The sequence below is a fragment of the Larus michahellis genome, chromosome 1 (assembly GCF_964199755.1).
Source record: "Larus michahellis chromosome 1, bLarMic1.1, whole genome shotgun sequence".
Classification (NCBI taxonomy): domain Eukaryota; kingdom Metazoa; phylum Chordata; class Aves; order Charadriiformes; family Laridae; genus Larus; species Larus michahellis.
This window is the reverse complement of record NC_133896.1, coordinates 149,055,045-149,068,518: the sequence shown is the minus strand read 5'-3', so window position 1 is coordinate 149,068,518 and position 13,474 is coordinate 149,055,045.

The following is a 13,474-nucleotide window of genomic DNA, read 5'->3' as shown; positions in this document are numbered from 1 at the left end:
GCCAATGCCCTGCTCTTTCTCTGTGTTTAGTCTAAAAAGTTGGCTTGGGGAGCCTTTTAGAAGGACCCTTTGCTGAAGGAAGAATGTAAGTGAAGAGCTATTAGCTTGGTCATTAGGAGCAGGGAGCACTGCAGGCATAATAATCATCAAACAGCCCAGCGACCAGAAGAAAAAAAAAAAAAGAAAAACAAAACAACCCCCAAACAGATAAACCAGTAATTTCCTTTTTCCTTTCTTATTGCATCTGTCAAAGAGGTCAATCCAAAGCCCATTCAAATGAATAGCTAGACTTTTAAAGTGTCTAATCAGCTACAGATAACTAAGTTGCAATACACTGTAAGGTTAGCCTCCGCCCTCACCACTGCCTTTACATCCTAGGTCCCCATAGCGCCTATGGAGAGAGGCAGGCACTGACCTCCAGGTCCCCCCATCCAGCTCATGCTACAGTGGACACCTGAGACAGGGTCAATGCACCATGCTCTGGAAATGCCTGTACCTCCCCCTGACTGCCAAGGGGCCTGGGGCTGAGAGAGGTGTGTACCGCAAAGATGCCTCAGCTTCGGTGAGATAATTTCCAGCAAACGGAAATTAGCATCAGGGGCTGGAGTCGCTGGGACCATGAAACCTGTAGCACCAAGTAATGCTGTACAGTTACTGGGACCAACTCTGGGGTTTGGCCATTTGAAGATGAGGAAGACAGATTAATACTGTCACATCACCAAAACGGTGCGTACAGTGAAGTAGATTTCTCACTGGAAAGCTGCACAAGTAAAGGGGAGGGGAGGGTGAACGTCAATATTAACACAAGCCACTGAACAACTTATGCAGCCAAGGCTACTCAAGCCTGATTGATAGTTACTTTGTCTGCGCACAGGGCCAGTGAGGCACCCCCAGTGGAACCAAAATAGTGCCCACATCTTAGACAAGCAGGAGCGAGAAGCAGCTAAGTACTAAGCAGCTAAATACTATCTGAGTCTGTGAGCCTGGACACTCAGGAGGCTGTGTTGGAAGTAGGCTGTATCAGAAGGAAAATGGTATAACTTTGAAAAAGACTTTTTTTGATTTAGGTCTTACTTGGGGAAAAAAAGAAGGAGACCCTAAAAGAGACTTGCAAAATATAGCTAGAGACCATTCAGCACATGCGGCTTGCTGTGATTAAGAGGTGCTGGGAAACCAGGCAGGGTTGAAAGGAAAAACAACCTCTTTCCTGTCATGACCCAAGTGTAAACCCAGAGGTTTTTCCTCTCTCCTTAAGCTATGCCAGTTGCTTTTTATGCCATAAGGTTAATGTTTTTGTGTTCTCTTAAAAATGAGATCAACTGCAAATACCATGTCCCAAGAAAGCTAAATGGCCTGCTGAGATGCCCAAGGCCTTTCATGGTGCCTCTGTGCAAGGTTGTGAAATGATTCACACCGATGAGTCAAACTCCAGCACTCCAGCCTTGCTCAGGACTTTTGAGAGCTTGGTACTTCTCTGTTGTACTTTCCTAACCCATCGTTACATGGTCATGAGCAAGCAATGAGAATTCACATTCTCAGATCACGTTGAAGAGCTTCTGTGGGTGACTGCTGAGGTCTCAAGGTAGAGACAGGCAAGAAACGCCTGGTCCTGCAGCCCCTGCAAGTGTCTTGGGTCTCCCCAGCTTCTGCAAGGAAAGGCAGCACAGGGTGACAGCAACCCAGGCAGGAAAGACTGTTAGGAAGGAGTATTCTGAAATCCTTAATGTCTTCCAGTGGGGTTTTTATTGATTATTACAGATTGCTGGCATTGTTATTTTTACTTTGGGTTCTTTATCCTTCAAACACGTCAGGCTAAGACATATCAGTGCTCTATTCCGTTATTCGGTGCATACAAAGGTCTTTATATCTTCCTTTTTTAGTAACATGCAAGACAATAGGAAGGTGTTGATTAATTGACAATATATTTTGAAATCATTAAAATAAGCCTGGCTAGTTTCAGCTCTGCTTCAGAAAAAAAAGAAAATTCAGGTTGCCAAGTGGAAAAGGAACACCAATATCAGAGGTTGTTTTTTTATTAGCTTTATGCCCATAATCTACTAATAAATGTTAAAAGTTCTTCACAGGTTATCCTAACGACTTTCAAGCCGAACACCAAGCTCCTCAAAACAAAGTGCAGAAAAAATGTGTTATTGCCCCCCCCGAATAACATATCTAGATGATTGTTATTCCCACAGTGTCAATCGTTCTTATCTCTAACTTGATAAACTGCAGGTGCTTGAAATTGCTGCAGCAGCTAGAATACTGATATGCAATAAGCGTTCATGTCACATTTCTCCTGTCCGCTGTTAGACTAAATTTACTTCATAGAAAAGATGATGATAAGGAGTCTCTTTGCACAAAGGAATTAGAGCCTCCGTATGTCTTGGCAGCTGTACCATGGAAAAAGATAATACCAACAGGTGCAGAAGAGCAGAGTTCACGATATTGCTGGTTTCTCCTTTATTCCAAACAAGTAGCAAAGCAGAATAAAATACATCTTTTTCCTACAGAACCCAAGTGCGAACGGAGGTAGCAGTGAGATAGACTTAACAGTTTTTAGCTGGTCTCTTTGTCGTAGTATTTCAGACTCGTGTTTGGTTTGTGAAATGCCCTTTGGTGCAGCAATCATTTCAACTGGCAAAAAAAGCAGCGTACTATATATGATTATACTTTTCAAAATTAATTTAAATCTTTCATTGCCTGCTAATATTGCTGGAGTTTTTACTTCACTGCAGGTAAAAATAACTGCTACATGATTTGTTGACACTGGCCATAATACATCCAAGATAATTAAACCAAAGAGGGGACATTAAGGGAGCTAGTGAAGTATTTTGTATAGATCCATTTCCATATTCAGTGCTCAAAGAAGTTGGAGTCTTTATTTACTTTTAAAAAATTATTTTTATTTCTTTAAAAAATTGTTTCCTTCCCGTACTGAATGGTTTCATGGCTATATTCAGAAATCAATCATCACCACAGGACAAAACTGTTTCCTGTTTTACAAAGCAATGAATGCAAAAATAATACTCTTCTGAGACAGTCATGGCAAACAGCAAAGCATTCCAGGAACCAGACAGTGGTCCTGTAAATGGCTGTAGCTGTACTGAATTTCAGGCATCGTTAGTACTTATTCTTCTTTCCAGACAGCCAAAGGGATTTGGTTCTGTTCCTATCGAAGTTTTGCTTTGATTTTAGCTGGGACAGGGTCAGACCTGATTGAGCTAATAAGCCACAGTTTGGATTAGAAATTTCAGTGCTATTCTAAAAACCTGCTCTGGTATGAAAAAAGTGACCAAACATACACTAAGCAAGCAAGGGTGAGAATGAAAGCAGACATATTTAGAACTTTCTTTTCCGGATTTGGGCACTCCATTAGTGCCTGACTGCCGTATGCAGCTTTTTAGCTGCCTCATGTTGCAAATGAACTTGCTTTTACGTATATTCATATTTCTTAAATAAAAATGATCATGCACTAGGAAACACAGCATCTTCAATGAAAACTAGTGTTTCTGCATTTTTGATGCCACTGGTTCATGTTATAGTCTTGACAAATTCATTAACTAACTTCTCTCTCAGCTTTAAAGCATTCTTACAAAAACAAGAGGCTGAAGGCACACGCTATGGGATGTAGATTTGTGAAGCTGGCAGCTTTCTGCAGTGTTAAAGCTTACGAAAATCCAAATCCAAGCTAAAATGTATGGAATGTGAGCCTCGCCTCCAGGCTTTATCCAAAATGCACTGAAGCTAGTGAGAGTCCTTCCACTGACTTCACTCAGCTTTGGACCAAAGATGTAAAAGAGGCTTGAAATGCTTTGCTTGTGAGAGAGATTTGGTTACAAATAGAAGTTGCCCAAATCCATGACTCCTAGGGGAAGGCTGAACTACTGCAACCTCAGGGCCAGAAGGTCAAAATCACACAGAGAGACTGCAACTATCATGTTGGCAAGTCAATCCCATGGGCAGAGGAAAGGTGGGAAGGGAAGGACACCAGAGCAGCCCTGATCCACAGAAGAAGAGGAGGCCTATGAATAGCAACGCTGCGGCTGGTGCATTTCTATTTTCTGGCACTGCTCCCTGAAGACCACAGTGTTTCCTCCTCCCTCACCCATGGCAGCCACTCTTTTCTTGTTGGTGGGAATGCAATTATGAATAATTTTATTTAGGTATGTCTGCGAAGAAGGTATTTCAAGTATAGCACAGAAGCAGAGCTTTTCTATCACAATAAAAAGGAAGAGCAAGAAAAATCTCCAAAATGGTTAAGCACTATAAATATTCCAGTAACCGGGGATTGCTTTAAGTATTTAAGAGGAGGGGGTGAAGCCACAGCCTAGAGGCTGCCACAAAGAGACAGAGCCGGGATTTCTGTCCCCTGATTTACTGTCTGTTTAAGCTTGTCTCAGGGCTAAGGTGTGCCCTGTGTGCTAAATAACATTTGTCCAGTAGGTTTCATTCAGCAAAGCTGTAAATTGTTTTGAGATTTTGAGGAAGCACATCACGGTAGTAACAGTAACCACCACCTTTGCTCACCAAAATGTTTTGACTATGCGTGAGAGGACACCTGAGTATGTTTCCCTGAAAGAGGGATTGAGGGTGGCCTCTCTGTTCAGATTATCTTAAACAAACCGCCCCAATGAGTGATTACATTCATTGGCACTCGCGGAAGACAGGGCGTTCCTGGGCAGAAAGTTCACTGCACAGAAGAGTCATTAGTGAGCCCTTCTGTGAATCCCTCCAAGTCTCCAGAAGGTCTGCAGCAAGAATGCATTTCTGAAGCAGCTGCTTAAAGATCTGAGGAAAACTTGGCTGGAAGAATAACCACATGATCCTCCAGTCCCTCCAGTATTTTTGGCTTTCAAATGCTAAGTCCAACGTGACATGACAGCCTTATACAATCAAGAACTCACCATTGACCAACAGAGCCATGTGGCATTGTGACAGTTAAACAGAGGAGGGGAGGGAGAGGTGCACCCATCTTTTCCTTTCTGTCTTTATTCTTATTCAAAGTTTTTTAGCCTCCAGCAGCTCAGACGGAAGTGAAAACTTCCCACAGTGACCCTGGCAGTCGAGCCGGGCAGCACACTGGCTGCGAGCAAGCTGCCCTGAGCATGTGTCACTATCGTGCACACCTTGTGTCAAGGCAAACCCATGGGCACAGCCAGCTCTGAGCTTTCAAAAAGTTTGTATGAGTTTGTTTCACCTCTAGCTCTAGCCCTAGCCCTCCATCATCCTACTTTCCCTTTAGAAATCCCTATTGGAAAATAGCCCCTGAAAAATATAATTTGCAGGTCACAGAGCTCAACAGAGGGCTGGAAGAAACTGTCACCTTGTTGTGTGACAATTGGCTCCACTCTGCTCTTGGTCAATATCCTTATAATCTGGAGATGACACCCTATTCCCACTGTGGGACACCGGTACAAATAAGAAAGGGAAAGGAGACAAAACTGCTGGGCCTGACACTCACACTAGTGTGTCTTCTCCCTACCATAACACAAGAGCATGATACATTTGCACATATTCTAAATCCTCTTTTTGCAGTCAAAGCAGTGTAAATGAATGCTAGGCTTGGTGGGAATAAGGACTATTATCTTCAAAGAGATAATCTAAACTTCGTGGCAATTTCGCTGGAATACAGAATTTTCTATACCCCGATACAATTTGGAAATCTCACCCTAGCAGTCATTAGAAAGTAGAAGACAACGACTAGATAATTTTGTGCATCCCAAAGTCTTTAATTTAATCATGGATCGTACTTCAGGAGACATATTATTCAAAGATAAGTATGAATTGCACATCAAACTGCAGACATTTGTTTCTTTTGCTTCATACAAGATAATTGCTAGATTATGGATAATTGTTAGATAAAATAGTCTTCATTTATCAAAGTTCACAAAGTTATCTCACAGCAGAAATAGTTCTGAGTTAACTGAGCAACAAGAAATTCTAAATTGTTAACTTCCTCTGACATCCAAGTAGTCTGTGTCTTAAAGCTTAATATCAGCTATTCGAAAGTAAATCAAGTCTCTCTGATGCTCAGAGTTGTAGTGCAACTAGTTTATTGCTTAGTAAGTCCCAAAAGAGTTATGCTTGTTCCATTCAACTTTTTGAAAAGTGTTCATTAAATGTGTTGCAATGAATATGTTAAACATTTTTCCTGATTCATGGGACTTTATAGCAGTCTGTGGGTAGAGGCAGAATAATCTGTTTACCCAAAAAAAAAATTAATTTCTCCTCTGTTTCCTTAAAGCCAAAACGTTAGACCTCTGGGTTGATTTCCAGAGCAGAGAATAAGCGGCTAAACAAAACCAATTCACTTGAAGAGGCCAAAAGCTGTCTATAATCTGTGAATGACTGATAAACATATGTAAAGCATTTGTAAAAGAATGCACAACTTTATTCTTTCAAAACGTAAGGAAAACTGGTAACGGCTGCTAAGCCCAAGTATTGCATTGGCTGGAACTGTTGTGAGAAGTTTCCCTTTGAAAATACAGGCACCTTTAGCTTGGAGTTATATGCCCCAAAATTATTGAGATACCTTTTGTTTAATGGACAGCTTTGCCATTTGCATTTTTTGTGATTATAAATCTGGGCCCCTTCAGAGCAAGCATCGCTGCAAACACACCTATGCAAATAATAGGTCTTGGAACAAGGGGTGCAGACACTATTTACAGAAAATGAAGCTATCTATATAGCAGGGAGCTGTGGCCCTTCAAAATGATCCAATATTCAACAAAAAAAGCAAGCCTACAATCTCCATGTAGCAAATAAGGACAAATGTAATCCTTGAAGGTGTAAGTCCAAGTAGCGGGTAGGAACTGAGATTGTTGTTTTCCCTCCATGTAAGAATTTGTTACCCACCAAGTGCTGGGTACAGTGCTGAGGCTCCTCTTTTGGAAAGAAATTTGGAAGAAGGGAGAGAGTGCAGAAGGAAACAATGAAATAATTCAAGGCCTGGAGAAATGCCTTACTGCAAGGAACACCAAAGGTATTCAATCTGTCCCATTTTTCAAAAAAAAAGATGGAGCAATTACTCAGTTACTAGGCCACCTTCACAGAGTGAAAATATCTGGTACTAAAAGGCTCTTGAACTTAGTGGACAAGGCATGACACAAACTGATGGCTGGAAACTGAAGCCAGAGAAATTCAAACAGGAAATACAGCACAATTTTTATGACCTATTTTTTTTTTAAGTCTTCACATTGATTAACTACTGAAACAAACTACTGAGGACAGCAGCCCGGCAGTGTCTTCTAGACTAGAGTTATCACTGGGACATATGCTTAGACAAGGCACACCGCTCAGTCCAACACTTGGAAAACTGGATGAAATGTGCAAATGTGTGATAAAAATGTGAGCGTTGGAGTCGAGAGTCCCCCTCAAGCCCCAAAAGCTATGAAAGTCCAGCTGTACAAATTTTCTTTCAGTCAGTGATTTCAAAATCATTTGGGGTTAATTTTCCAGCTCAGGAAATTAATCAGTGTCAGTATCGACTGGAATTTGGTTTTTAGACCTTGGCTTTGCAGATCTTTGATAACAACCCAGGAAAACAGAAATGGTTATCACAGTAGAAAAAGTAGTCTCAAAAATCCGTACAGTAATCTGTTCCTTTTAGACCTATAAAACCTTTAGGAGGCTAAGGCGAAAAGAAGCATCTAGTTATTGCGATTTTTTGTACATTTTCATGCTTAAAAAGCAATGCTTCTGCCAGCAATTTTCATTGAACGCTGTTATTTATAGAGACACTTCAGCAATGAAATAGGAAGCTGTAATCACACTCTGCATGTTTTGGCAGCCCTTGACATGGGCAGGATGTGTGAGAGGTACTGTATTCAGGCTATCTTTTTTTTCCTTTCGTAATAATAATAAAAAAGATAATAAAAATCCGTCTTCAGAGCTTCCGTATAAAAGGGGAGAACTCATTATCTGAGAGACACACAAAATGCAAAGAGCTCGTTATGCTTTTGCAATGAAGATACCAAGTTTAGCCAGACATTGTATTTTAATTGGATCTTGCAGCAGTAAGAGCAGAAGACTCTCAAAACCAACCCTCTGTTGGTTGAGAAGGAGTGACTCTGTTCTTTCCCTTTCAGCCCCTGTAGCCAATGGGGCATCTCCAGATCTTTGCTCCTCGTGACTCCAGCCCCAGTGGAGTAGATCCCCCACTCACCCTGTGGAGAAGGAAGCTGCCAACGATGAGTGCTGGTGCCAGCAGCCTCCCCTCCCAGACCCACGCTGCTGAACCTGCCAAAATGCCTCCCAATAGGGGCTTCCAGTACTTGAGAGGGGCTTTGCTATGTGCTCCTCTCATCAACCCAACTCTTGTTCCAAACCTGAAAAACGTCGGCCCCTGCTGCTTCTCCTTGGGAAGCTGCTAAAATGGCCCCTTGTGTCTAAGGGGAGCTCAGTGGGATCCACAAGCACTAGCCTTGGACAACTGCTGTGCCAGGAAGGCAAAGTGCCTTCTCCAGGCAGGCTCCTGCCCCTCAATGCCCACGTGTGCACACATGTACTCCTGCAGCACCAGCAGGGTCTGTCCAACAGTCTTGCGGAGCATGTCACTGACACATGCTGTCGTTTTAATTAACTGCGTGGCATAAGGGATTCTAGAAAATGAACGTAGAGTGGCTTTGCTTCCTTTTAACACTCAGAATACACGTAAAAAGCTCAGAGCAGGCTACTTTCTCACATTACTATGTGATATGCACCATAGAATAATTCATCTTGTGAGGGACCCGTGGAGGTCTTCTAGTCCCAACCCTGCCCAAACCAAGGCTAATGCCAAACTGAATCCAGGTTGCTCAGGGCCTTGTAGAGCCCAGTTTTGAATATTTCCCAGGATGGAGATTCCTCAGCCTCCCTTTGCCTGTTGCAGTTCTAACCTACTCTCAGCATGAGAAAAAATTCCATACATACAAGCAGATTTTTTCTTACTGTAGCTTGTGTCTGTCGCCTCTTGCCCTTTACCATGCACCTCTGAGAAGAGCCAAACTCCACCTCCTCTATAACCGCCTTTCATTGTTGAAGACAACAGTAAGATCTTCTCAGAACCTTCTTTTTGCCAGGCTCTCTCTCTCGAGAGAGACAGATCATAAACTCAGAAGCCTGTACATCACACATTCCAAATCCCTAATACCTGCGTGAGAAGTGAGCATCAACTGGCATGTGCAGCCTCAGGAAGCGAGGGCAGGGTGTTAAAATGGAGCCCTACTAGCCAGAATATGTCACCTCTGGTTGGTGTCACTAATATCTTGGGCAGCATTACAGTGCCTACATGCATGCAGTTGAACTCATTTACTGTTGTTCATTATTCAGTTTGGAGCATTTAAGTTAGTGAAGCTGAAGCACGTATGTTATGACAGAGTTGGGACTTCATCCCACTGCTGAATTTTGCCGCAGCAATGCCATAAAAAATAACATAAGAAAGAGATGTAAAAAAGTGCTATGAATGGAGTGAGAGGGAATGTACAAAACAGAGTCACTGCTGACATCCTGAGTCATAAAATCTTCAGTACACGTACAGTTTCATCAGGATCTTGGACATGTCACCTAGGATGATTTCCTTACAGAGACTTAACCAAATACACCACGTTCTAGCACTCAAACAGCCTGTATGTCCAAGACAAAAAAAGGGTCATGTAATGAAATCTGATGCACAGAAAATATTAGCAGAAAGTTGTATTCTCAGGGCATTATGATCACGCAGCCTTTTTGAAGATATACACTCTGAAGTTATAACCTTCATATAGTTGGCACATATGGGTGCTAGAGTGTGTGTACACAACACCAAAGATGTCCCATGATGGACAAAGACAAGTGATCAAGTGATGCGCTGGAAAAATTAGAGCTTACCTGCTGAGAAATTCCTTGAAAACAGAAAAAGGAGTGTATGACAAGTGTCTCCTGATACATCAGGTTCCTGCTCAACTCCAGACCAAGTTAGGTATGATTGTATGTGAAGTTACTCTAGTTTTTTGATGACCGGTTACCATTTAGATCATCAAGAAAGAGATTTTCTGGCCTCTAGCTAAAGCATCCAGTGCTTCTGCAAAGCATCATTTGCCTGGTGAGGAGTTTCAGGGGCTTTGCTGTTCTACTAGGAGTTGAAACATCGACTGCATTTGAGTGCATCACACACAGCCAGTCTAAAAGGAAGCAAAAGCAGCTGTCATCATGGCCAAAGAGAGATATTAAAGAACTGAACTAATAAAGAGAGAATATTTGTCCTGGGCTGGAGAAATGCCAGGAGAGGGCAGGAGAAGAAACACATTACGATATCTCATACGTCACCCTGCACTGGCTGTGTTGCCCCAAATAGTAATAAAAGACAACAAAAGTAGTCCCCAAGTTGTCTGTGGCTATGTCTGTGTTAGTAAGTAATGTGGCACAATAGGAATGAATATGTAGGGTGAAGGATTGGCGCTGAGGACCCAAAGTCCACCTATACACATCTCAGAAAATTTTAGTTTGGACTTGCCCTAGTCTTCTCATGTGGACTGAATGCTCAACAGCAGTGAGAGGACCTCTCTTGGTTTAATTTCAGCCAAAAGTAAAGTCTGCGCACTCTGAGACTGCTCCACTACATTAATCAAATCACAGCACAGGCAGGTAGTGGGGGCATTCAGTTCAGGTGTGCACTTCTCATCCACATTAAAATACCCCTCATAAGACTGGTATCAACATTTGTGGGTACTCACATAAAATGGAGGAAAGGAATATGTGTGCAAAAATTAGCACCCACATCCCAAAGAGAAAAACTATAAAGACTTACAGTTGTACAAACTTACAGTTGTAACCACCGTTTGTTAAGAAACACCTGAACAACTGTCTTCAAGGATACACCAAGGCAGAGCATCCTCTCCACCAAGGCAGATCCAGATAATACTGTCATGGATGGCATGAAAAAGTTCGCTGATTATTGGGTCTTGGGAGCTAACAAGGATGATGCACGGAAAACATCAAGGAGAAAAAGAAGAAAATTCATTTCCACACAGTGCCTAAAAAAAACCCCATTAGATTATTCATTGATATCAAAGACCATATTGTTCACTGAAATTACCCAGCTTCACTCTTCAGGAGAAAAAGGTTACAGCATTGTACACTGTTCAGGAGGGAAGGAGTGCTCCCTAACAGCCTGACAGCCCCTCTCTATGCAATGCTAGCGCATCAGGGGTCACTGAGGATACAGACATGGAGGAACAGCCCTTACATTCTTAAAGCAGATAAGAGCTTTAATTGTAAGTGGTTATGTGTATATGCTTGTTATATCTACATTTTCAAAGAAGATGCTTCTTTCAGTCTAAATTCACATTTACTTGCTTTAAACTCCTTTCATTTCCTGTTTTTCATTTTTACTCCGCTAGGAAAATTGCTCAGAGGCAAGCACAAGCACGATGCGCTAGCTGCTGCCCAAACTTATGTATGCAATGAAAAGTCTGCAGCCTAACAAAAGAGTAAATACTCAAGGGTACAAGAAACTCTCCTTTTGTTCCCATCCTCGGTTGAAGTCAGGGATATAGAAGTGTTTGCAAAAACATTTCTCTGCAAAACATGTACATTAGGTTGTAAGACTGTCATTAGGGTACATGATCGTGTTAGGGTGTGGTCTGTGAAGGAAGAACCACAGCGCTGCTGCTGAAATGCAGCAAGATTAAGGTTAAGGTACAGCTCAGTGAATCTCTTCCTAGACAGCCAAGGCCATGCTTACGGGCCAGCCACCCCAGGGTAGCTCAGAGCTACCCTGCCTTGCCCTGAGTCCCATGTTCTGCCTTCCCTGGTCTCCAAGGATTTGCAGCTCCTGAGCAGGTGATGGCAGCTTTGTTCTCCACGGCCCTTGTTGGACTCCCATGGCATGAACTTATCCAGCCACCTTTTGAACCAATGAAAATGTCAAGTATTCAAAAATTCCTGTTGTGAAGACACTACATTGCAAGTGATATTTTATTAGAAGAAGGGTTTTTCTGGACAACTGCAGACATTCTGGTTAAAACCAAACTGAAAGAGGGACCCTAAAGCATCAGAAAGACCAAGGGCTCTTTGGGAATAGAGGGGAGCTGGATTAAAGTCTCTGGTCCAAAACTAGATTTGCATCTGAGTGTCCCACTAGCCTAGCATTTTACCTGACTTTGGGTATTCTGCTGCTTCTATCTACTAATAGAAGCTGTTGGAGCTATATCAAACTTGTCAACTATACCAGTTTCTGCATATCTCTTGGGTTGGGAAAAAGGAGACTGGGCAGAGCCTGTGGTCAGGGCATTCGTTTCCTGTGGGTAAGACACAGCTTGAAGTTTCTTTCTTCCCTGGAAAATCTGAAGCCACCCAAAGACGCACAGCAGAGGAGGACACAGAACCAAGAACAGTCTAGTTTGGGAGGAACCTTTGGAGATTGCCTAGTCCAGCTCCTGCTCACACCAGGCCTGGCTTCAAAGCTTGGTTAGGCAGATGATAGATCAAGGTACTATCAGCTGGTGTACCCAAAGCAGCCTAGCATTTGAGCCAGGTGCTCCCCCAGTAGGCGAACCCAACGTAAGAAGGGAACGGGGTCCCAGTAGCCAGTAGGTTATGGTTCCTGGGAGACACAGGTGTGCAGTTTGTGTCTCTTGCAGCCAAGCTTGTCAGCGCATCCACTAGGCTGTCCTTTCATAGAATCACAGAATCATAGGGTTGGAAGGGACCCCTGGAGATTATCTAGTCCAACCCCCCTGCCACAGCAGGGTCACCTACAGCAGGTTGCACAGGAACGTGTCCAGGTGGGTTTTGAATGTCTCCAGAGAAGGAGACTCCACCACCTCTCTGGGCAGCCTCTTCCAGTGCTCTGCCACCCTCAAAGTAAAGAAGTTCCTCCTCATGTTTATGTGGAACTTCCTATGTTCAAGTTTGTGCCCATTACCTCTTATCCTGTCGCCGAGCACCACTGAAAAGAGCCTGGCCCCATCCTCCTGACACCCACCCTTAATATATAATACTTAAAAATAAATACTTAAAGTATTTATAAGTGTTGATAAGATCCCCCCTCAGCCATCTTTTTTCCAGACTGAAGAGACCCAAATCCCTCAGCCTTTCTTCATAAGAGAGGTGTTCCAGTCCCCTAATCATCTTGGTAGCTCTCTGCTGTACCCTCTCCAGCAGCTCCCTGTCCTTCTTGAACCGGGGAGCCCAGAACTGGACACAGTACTCCAGGTGCGGCCTCACCAAGGCAGAGTAGAGGGGGAGGATGACCTCCCTCGACCTGCTGGCCACACTCTTCTTGATGCAGCCCAGGATGCCATTGGCCTTCTTGGCCACAAGGGCACATTGCTGGCTCATGGTCACCCTGTTGTCCACCAGGACTCCCAGGTCTCTTTCCACCAAGCTGCTCTCCAGCAGGTCAGCCCCCAACCTGTACTGGTGCATGGGGTTATTCCTCCCCAGGCGCAGCACCCTACACTTGCCCTTCTTGAATTTCATAAGGTTCCTCTTTGCCCAATTCTCCAGCCTGTCC